Source organism: Peromyscus californicus, unplaced genomic scaffold, assembly GCF_007827085.1.
Source record: "Peromyscus californicus insignis strain IS unplaced genomic scaffold, ASM782708v3 Scaffold_6__1_contigs__length_162567912, whole genome shotgun sequence".
Classification (NCBI taxonomy): Eukaryota; Metazoa; Chordata; class Mammalia; order Rodentia; family Cricetidae; genus Peromyscus; species Peromyscus californicus.
In genome coordinates this window covers 43970611-43979845 of record NW_026294584.1, presented here as the reverse complement: position 1 = coordinate 43979845, position 9235 = coordinate 43970611, and the positions used below count along the sequence as shown (strand labels likewise).

The 9235-nt window shown below is 45.0% G+C and overlaps 1 long non-coding RNA gene across 1 annotated transcript; it reads right to left on the bottom strand.

Annotated features, from left to right (window-relative positions):
* Positions 1-5127: 5127 nt before the first annotated feature.
* On the bottom strand, positions 5128-6530 carry LOC128099907 (uncharacterized). Its single transcript, XR_008214596.1, has 3 exons — positions 6348-6530; positions 6074-6129; positions 5128-5443 (listed from the first exon to the last, which is right to left on the bottom strand). It is a non-coding gene; the product is annotated as an uncharacterized LOC128099907 (long non-coding RNA).
* Positions 6531-9235: the final 2705 nt, after the last annotated feature.

Here is a 9235-nt window from a genome sequence, read left to right as displayed (position 1 = left end):
TTGGACTTTCCTGGACTGCCAGTCCACAAATAATGACATGGAGAATTATTATTAATTATGAAAGCTTAGCCTTTAGCTCAGGCTTGTCCCACTAACTCTTATAACTTAAATTAACCTGTTTTTATTAATTTATGTTCTGTCATGTGGCTTTTTTTTTTTTACCCATCCTTCATTCTGTATGTCCAACTTATTCCACACCTTGCTGGCATCTCTGTCTCTCTTCTTCCCAGAATTCTCCTCTCTTCCCAGAAGTTCCACCTATTCCCTCCTGCCTAGTTATTGGCCACTCAGCTCTTCATTAAACCAATCAGAAGGTGCCTTAGGCAGAGACACATCTTTACAGTGTACACAAATACTCCACAACATATTGGGGCACGGTTTTGGAGGTGCTGGGCCATGACTGCTTAGCTCCATTGCTTTGAGGCCTATGGCAAATCAGTGCCTCACAGTGGGACCATGTGGCTGAGGTGGATCAAAATTACTCACCTTAAGCCTGGGAAGCAAAAGAGGTATCACAGTCCCCTTCAGGGGCACGCCCTTCCCATGATCTAGAGACCTTCTACTAAGCCCCACCCTGTTGATGGGTGTTGTCTTTGCTCTTTTGAGGGGCCACCACCCAGCTCCCAAATAAATCATACAAGGAGGCTTATTCTTAATTATGAATGGCCGGCCTTAGCTTGTTTGTTTCTTTCCAGGTTTTCTTTAAATTATCCTGTCTACCTTTGGCCTCTGGGTTTTCCCCCTTTCTTCTGAAAATCTTGCTTTCACTCCAACTCCGTGGCTTGCTGTGTAGCTGGGTGCCTGGCCCTGGGGTCCTCTTCCTTCCCTGGCTACTACTTTTCTCCTCCCAGATGTCTCCTTCTCTGCCTGGCAGCCCCGCCTATCCTTTCTCCTGCCTTGCTATTGGCTGTTCAGCTCTTTATTAGACCATCAGGTGTTTTAGACAGACACAGTAACACAGCTTCACAGAGTAAAACAAATGCAACATAAACAAAAGTAACACACTTTAAAGTAATATTCCCCAACACCACCCCTTACTATTCCCAATAGCACCACACTGAGGGCCAAGCCTGTACCACACTGAGCTTCAGGGAGCACCTGAGATCCAACCTAGAGCTGCTTAAAAGGTAGGGCAGTGGCTGCTCCTTCGAAATGGAGGAATGCAATTAGGAGGGGCCTCTGAGGTCTCAAAAGTAGTTTGAAGTTTCCCAGTGAGTGATGGGTCCACAGTTTTGTCCTTTATCTCTCCACCTAGAGAAACATCATACAAACAAAATAGCACAAGGACTGTGGTGGCCAGGAGAGTCACTCGCCTTCAGAACACCTGCTAGATTGGCTCTCTGTGGCTGAGTGGCACCACATACTGGTTTTGTGACTCAGGAGCATAAACAATGTGTGCCATTTCTAGGCCAGATGGTGGTTGCCACCCCATGGCCTTCAGAGCTGTCTTTAAGTCCAGCATGACAACAGACTTTATTCCAAAAAATACTTGTTCCCTCAGGCTAGGGTGAGGACACCATGGATCGGACATTTCCACCAACCTGCACTGTGCAGAACCAGCAAGATGGAGACCTTTCCTGTTTTAAACCACTGTGTGAAGACAGCATAGGAGGTGAGCTCTTGCCTCAGAACTGCTTCATGTGAGACCAACTGTTCCGGGAAGAAGAGCAGACTGTGGAGCTTGTGGATGAAGAGCATCTCTGACTGTGGAAACTTCCAAGCCCCCAGACCCTGTGGTGGAACTGAAGGACAGAACGAACACCAGTGGGGAGCATAGGAAGAACAGTAAGCGCTGTGATTGGAGAGGAAGGCAGAGGTCTAGGCACACACTGAGACTGGGGTCAGGCACTTGGAGCCTTTTCCTAGGCAGCCACCAGTGACTTCAGGCAGGGGAGTGAGAACATGCTAATCCCATCTGAAAGGGCTTATTCTCTCTGCTGTGCGGAGGGTTATGTAGAGGGCAAGCAAGAAACCACAGAAGCCATTTAAAAAGCCATACCAGAAAGGGATGATGGTCAGGGGCTTTGGTGCTGCGACACAAAATAGAAGTGGATTATTGTTTGGTTTTAGGAGACAGGGCCTCGATATGTAGCTCAGGGTGGGCTCAGATTCTCCATCTCCTGCTTCAGGTTGCTCAGTGCCGAAGTACAGGCATACACCACTGTACTCGGCCAGCAGTAGGATCTAAGAAGATACGTTTTGTACCAGAAGGGACTTGCAAGAAGATGGAAACCAGAGTGGTGGAGGAGATGGCTCTGTGGGAAAAGGCACTAGCCGTACAAGTCCACCTAAAATGTCCAGTTCCGAGGCCTGAATCTAATCCCAGTACTCCTCATTCAAGATGGGAGACAGAGATGGGAGAGTTTGACTAGAACTTCATGGACCAACTACAGAGCAAAGAGCAATAGAAACAAGAGAGACCCGTTTTGGCAAGGCGAGAAAGGAGAAACAATGCCGACCTTCACACACACACACACCATGGCACACGTGTGACCACACTCACATACCAGTTAATGGATTTTAAAAATGAATATGAAAAGATCACGGATGCATCTGAGGCTCCTGGTTGAGTGACTGTATTTATGATAGGGTCATATACCCAAAAGGGGACAGATGAGAAACAGATCTGAAGAGAGGAAATGAGATCTTGCTTTGGCGATCTATTGGACAGCCACATGAATATGTGTTAAATATGCACTAAATAGATGCCTGGGGATATATTTATTTGCAAGTTACTAGCATGTAAGTGATATTTAAGTCAAGGAACTAGATTTGATCATCTAAGGAGAATATAAATAGCAAAAAGATACAAAGATTTGAGAAAAAGGCAGGCAGGCAGATGGCCACTGAAGTCACAAGAAGTAAGTATGTCTTGAATGCTTTTGAGAGGTGAGTCATAGGGAAGGATGCTGTCTGACACATGGAGGGAAGGGAGCTTTGACTTGGGAAGGCTCACTCACATTCTGGAAGGGAAAGCCAGGCAAACGGAACTGGGGAGAGTGGGAGAAAACAGAGGAAGTGAATAAAGGGAGCCCTCATGATAACTTTCACTCCAATGGTACCGATGATGGGATGGAGAAAACACTGGACAGGGAGACTGAGTTCCCCTCGGGATTAGAGATGCTATAGGGTGTTTGCTGGTGGAGACCCAGCTCTGAGGGGAATGTTGACCTGGGAGACGGGGAGATTCCTTCACAGGGAAGAGATGAATGGGTCACAAGCAGAAGGTGAGACATCCTGCATTCGGGGGTGCCACACACAAGCAGACAGGTTGTTGCTAGAACTACATCCAGGGCTTTCTCCCTGAGTGTGGCCATGATCCTGACTTATGAGCAAGGGGAATGGAATGGTGTTGATGGGGCAGAAGCCACATGCAGCAAGAGTTCCCATGAGGCAAGTTAATGGGAAATAGTGAGTCTTTGTTAATTTTAAAGAAAGTGAATCCCCTGAGCATGCTAGGGGAAAATAAGGTTTACAAAGTCAGGCCACACTTCTGATCCAGCTGGATGCTTCTATCTAATTCATCTACGTCCAGTTAATTTTCCTAATGGACACAACTGTGAGAGATGGCCATACATATATATTAAAATACGAGGAGAGCTTGCAACTCAGAGGGGTAGAAGGAACAAGGCAAGGGAGACGGTGGGGTGAAAGCCACGCTGCCTGGCTCCCCTTTAACCTGGAGGGTATTTCCCAGTTTATGGCAATGGAAAGACAGCCCCACAGGAAGCAACAGAAACAATAAGTTGTAATTCTAGATAATGTAATCATATATGTGAAATATTCAATAGGGTGAACAATAAAGTATTAGTATGAATAAATGTAAGATGAAATAATGAAGTGAGACCAATGTTAAAAAGTCAGTCTCAACCGGGTGGTGGTGCACGCCTTTAATCCCAGTACTTGAAGGCAGAGGCAGGTAGATCTCTGTGAGTTTGAGGCCAGCCTGGTGTAGAAAGAGAGATCCAAGACAGCCAGGGCTACACAGAGAAATCCTGTCTCAAAAAGCAAAAACAAAACAAAACAGAAGTAAGTCTCACTGGGGATGTAGCACTTGTCTGGATGCTCAAGGTTTGATCTCAAGCTCTGCAGAAAAATATATAAAAATAATTTTTAAAAATGTTCTATCATGAGCCTGGTGAGATGCTTCATCAGTTAAGAGTGCTCACTGCTCTTGCAGAGGACCAGAGTTCAGTTCCCAGCGTCCACAACATCAGATGCTCACAACCACCTGTGAGTCTAACTCCAAGGGCTCCAGCGCCACCTTGTGGCCTCCACTTCCTGCATACAAACATAAATAAAAACATGAATCTCTTTTTCAAAAGTTCTACCTGTGTCACACTACAGCTTCCATGATGAGATTGATTTTTCTTTTATTTTCTCCTAAATTTTATTTTATTTTGTGGGGGAGGTTGCAAGGGCAGAGGATGGATGCAAAGGAATGGAAAAATGAATGGGATGGAGATGCATGATGTGAAAGACACAAAGAATCAATAAAAAAAGGAAGTTTTTTTTTTTTTTTAAAGCCGTATCTTGGGGCTGGAGAGATGGCTCAGTGGATAGGAGCATTTGCTTTTCTTCTGAAAGACGACCTGAGTTTGATTCTCAGCACCCACATCAGGCTGCTTACAACTGTCTGTCACTCCAGTTCCAGAGGATCTGACACCTCTGACCTCTGTGGGCACCTGCACTCATGTACACATACCTGTGTGCAGACTCACAAGCCTAAATGTAGTCTTAAATACTGAAAATAAATCTTTAAATATGTAAAAAAAATTATCTTTGTATCTATCTATCTAAGGATAGATGCAGTAATATTTTCCATCCTCCATATTCTTTTTAATTAACATTTCTAGCTAAGATAGTAACAGGCTTTGTTTTATGGCATTCTCACGGGGCACATCATTGTACTTTGTTCTCACTCCCTACCCCCACCTCTCCCAGCCCTGGCTTCATATTCTATGAGCACAGATAATGTTGGGGAGTATGAGAAACATGTAGGATATGTTTATGACCAGACATATGTGGGGGGGGGTAGAATTGGCCATAAAGATGAATATAGAAGATAATTTTCCTCAGTATAATAATGTTTCATCCATTAGCCATTAGAGAATTATGGACTTGTGCATATTTAGCATTTTATTAAAGCATAACATCATATGTAAATAATTTACACATATAGTAAGTGTGCAGATATTGAATTTCCACAAAATGAGCACACCCTTGCAATTACCACACAGATCAAGAAATAAAATATTATTAGCAGCCAATGAAGGTTTTTTTTAACATTAAAAGTGATAACTAATAGAGTAAAATCAAAAGATGGCTGCCCCCAAAAAATTGTATTGAAGATGCCAGAATTCTTTCAGATCAACAGAAGAGGGCGCTCTTGAGCCAGCAATTCGGCAAACTGGCCGCTCTTCACCCTTCCTGGTCAGTGAGCCTGGGAAAGGGAGGAGGAACATTTCCAAACGAATGCGAAACTGCAAACACCTAAAATTGCTGTAATGTATGTTTAAAAATCAAATATAGAATAAAAATTCCCTTCCACAAAATAAAGCAGGAAGAAACTAAGACACATTAACAGCCTGAGTCCTTTGCAGGCATGAAAAAAAAACAAAACAAAAAAACCGCCCAGAATTACACATTCAAATGATGAAGCTAGACAGACAAGTAACCAGGGAAAGCCTGAAGGAAGAGTGTGTCCTGGAGATGGAAGAGCTGGTTTGCACCAGATTTCCTGCAAGTGGCAGCCATGATTCCATTCAAAACACTTTGAAAGGGGAGCAGCTGCAGTCCAACGTGGGATAGACGTGCCAGAGAGAACAGCACTGCGTGAGCTCCCGTTTAGGTGTGGCCCGAGGGCAAGCCACAGCCCATGCGTGGAAATGACTAAATCTTGGGTGAAACCACAGCCTTGCCAGTTTGTGAAAAGATGTAGTCTGAGGCAAGCACCACAGATGTAAAGGGAGGGTTGTTGAGACTGTGTCACGTGCTGGCGTAGCTACCCCTCCCCCCAACCCCAGGATCTCCCAGTGTGACCCGACTTGGGAATAAGGTCGTGCAGATTTACCAGTTCAGATGAAGCTTTGATGGAGTAGGTGGCCCCTCATCCAAAGCGACTGTGTCCTGAGGAGAAACGTGGGTGCAAGAGCATATGGGGGAACAGCGTGGAGATGGAGGGCAACAAGAGAATACATTTTCAAAATTTTATAAATACCCAAAGACAGTTTTAAAGAGTCAAGAAAACAGACGACATATTAAAGCAAAGCGCATGGGAAATAGAACAATAAAATAGTTACTAAAGCAAATGTCAGCCATTTCTGTACACGTAAGGAGACACTCACCTCGCAAAGAAAAACACAGGTTCACCACAGAGAGAGCATCAGCTGGAGGTGTATTCAGGAGACACGGAGTCCGTGACTCCAAATGGCTCAAAATGGGGAGCTGTGACGTGTTAACAGGCGGCAAAGCCACACAAAAGCAAGACAGGGAGAATGGGATCGGAAAATATTACATTTGGAGAAAAATGTTCCAAATGAGAAACAGAATGGTTTTGTTTTGTTTTTCAAGACAGGGTTTCTCTGTGTAGCCCTGGCTGTCCTGGAACTCGCTCTGTAGACCAGGCTGGCCTCAAACTCACAGAGATCCACCTGCCTCTGCCTCCCAAGTGCTGGGATCAAAGATATTCACCACCCCGGCCCGTTATGAAGCAGAATTCTTGATGACGCCAAGGACCATAATAATATGTCACTGACACAGTAACAGCTTCTGCCTTTATCATAGAAAGTCACAGGTATATAAGGACAAATACACAAAGTCACACTAAAACTGGAAGTGTTTTTAGCACAACACAGGACACAGGTCAAATGAAAAAAAAATGAGGTTACAGGAAATCTAATCACAATGATCAACAGACTGAAGACCCATGGGCGAGACAGGTGCATGTGCACATACACACGAATACGCCTCCCCCACCCCCAATAACATACCCCTACCTCAAGAGCATGCCAGGTAGTTAATTCTCTTACACTTCAGAGCCTTCTGAAGGCTGTTGAGATTCAGTGTCGTTGGCTGAATGTGTAACCCCTAAATCTACATGCTGAAGGCTAATCCCCCAGATGATGATATTTGGAGATGGGACCTTTGGTGGACAGCTGGGTTTCGATGAAGTGACAGCTGTGGGTAGGACACCATTGTAGGACTCACGGGAAGAGACACCGAAGGATTTGTGTCTCCCTCCCGCCCCACCCTGTTCCCCTTCCTCCCTCCAATGTGGAAGATCTTGTCAGGCCAAGGCTCAAGTCCCGGGTTGTAGCTCAGCTTTGGTCTCACATGCTCAAGACCCCAGGTTCAGTCCCCAGCACTGAACAGGAAAATGTCAGCAATTCTATAGATTTTCAGAGGTGTGTCTGAAGCACAGGGAAGAAAAATGAGAGAAAAGTCTCAGAGGAGCACAAGCCCTTCGCTCCCATGGATCCCCTGACAGAAAGAAGAGGAATAAGGAGGAAACTCTTTCAAGTGTTGTGTGACGCATTCATCTATGCCCTCGCAAGCTCCACGAATTCCAAGCAAGGTGATACCAAATGCTGGAGACTGGGGTGTCAACAGCAAGGCAGCAGAAGAGGGGTCCCCCAGCATCTGTCCCCTTGAAGAATCACCACTCGGAATGACTTTGCTCAGAATCCCTTCACATGCTTTAAGGAAGCCTGTTGAAGGAAGGGGGCCTGCAGGGAGCACAGACACAGGAAAGAGGACTTTTGTGGGGAGGACAGAAGAGGGCTTCACTCATCCACACCACCCCTCCCTGAGGTGTGGAGAGGAGGAGAAGAGAATTGAACACCCAGATTCACTGTGAACAAGGTCCAACCACAAACCCTGGGGGAGAAGCAAAGCCAAGGAAACTTAACTAGCAAAGGGAAGAAGGGTGTTTAAATGTAATTGAAAATGAGGTAGGAGACATTAAAATAGTTATAAAGTTAAAGTAAAGCAGAAGCCGGGCGGTGGTGGCGCACACCTTTAATCCCAGCACTGGGGAGGCAGAGGCAGGCGGATCTTTGTGAGTTTGAGGCCAGCCTGGTCTACAGAGTGAGTTCCAGGAAAGGTGCAAAGCTACCCAGGGAAACCCTGTCTCAAAAAAAAAAAAAAAAAAAACAAAAAGGGCAGAAGACGTCATTAGTGAGTGCCCTATGGTCCAGCAATGCCACCCTTGGGTTACACACGCAAGGGAACAACCTCAGTATGTCAGAGAGATGCTTGCACTCCCGTGCTCACGTAGCACCTCTAAACACAGTCCAGTGCAGATTAAGCCCGTGCACATTGTGGCTGAGTGAAAGTGAGGTATACAGGGGACTGTTACCCAGCCAAAAGAGAAAGGGATCCTGTCATCCATCACAAGGCTTCCCCGGAGGCCATTATCCTAAGAGAACTAAGAGACACAGAGGTATATAAGCGCTGCATGTGCTTATATAGAGAATAAGATTCACTTATATGTAGAATCTACATCTGATGAACTCACAGAAGCCGAGGGTGGGATGGTGGTTGCCAGGAGCTGTGGGGCGGGGAGACATGGGAAGAAAGTTCCAGAGACCCAGTGAACAGTATGACTACTATAGTGAATAATACTCTACTGTGCGTCAGAAATTTGCCGGGAGCGAGTCTTAAATATTCCTTCCACACACAGAGACCTTTACTATGTGAGATGATGGATGTGCTGACTAACTTGCTGGTCATGTTGTCGGCCGCAGCCGAAATAAATTAGAAATCTATGGTAAGATAAGTGAAAAAACTCCACATGTTAAGAAAATTTGAAGTATTAACTTTTAGAGGAAGTCGAGTGAAGGTATAATATTATAGCGACTCTATTTGTGCAATTTTATAGCTTGAGAACTGTTCCAAAATTTAAAAATTAAGCCGTGGAAGACAGACTATAAATTGGGTAAAAAGGTATGATTGATAAATGATAGAGAGAGGTAGGAGATAGATGGATGGGCATGGACTAATTAAAGAATTACATTCAGAATTGAATTTATAGAATTCATGCAACACAAATGAGAGATCGTCTGAATTAAAATGTGTAAGTTATTAGGGAGCACTTCATGAAAGAGGCTGGAGGGATGGACAGGACCCGCGTTAGAGGGCCCTCAGCATCATTGTTAATCGGGGAAATGTAAATTGACAGCACACGGAGGACACCACTTCACACCTATTAGGAGACAGATAAGTATATAAAATA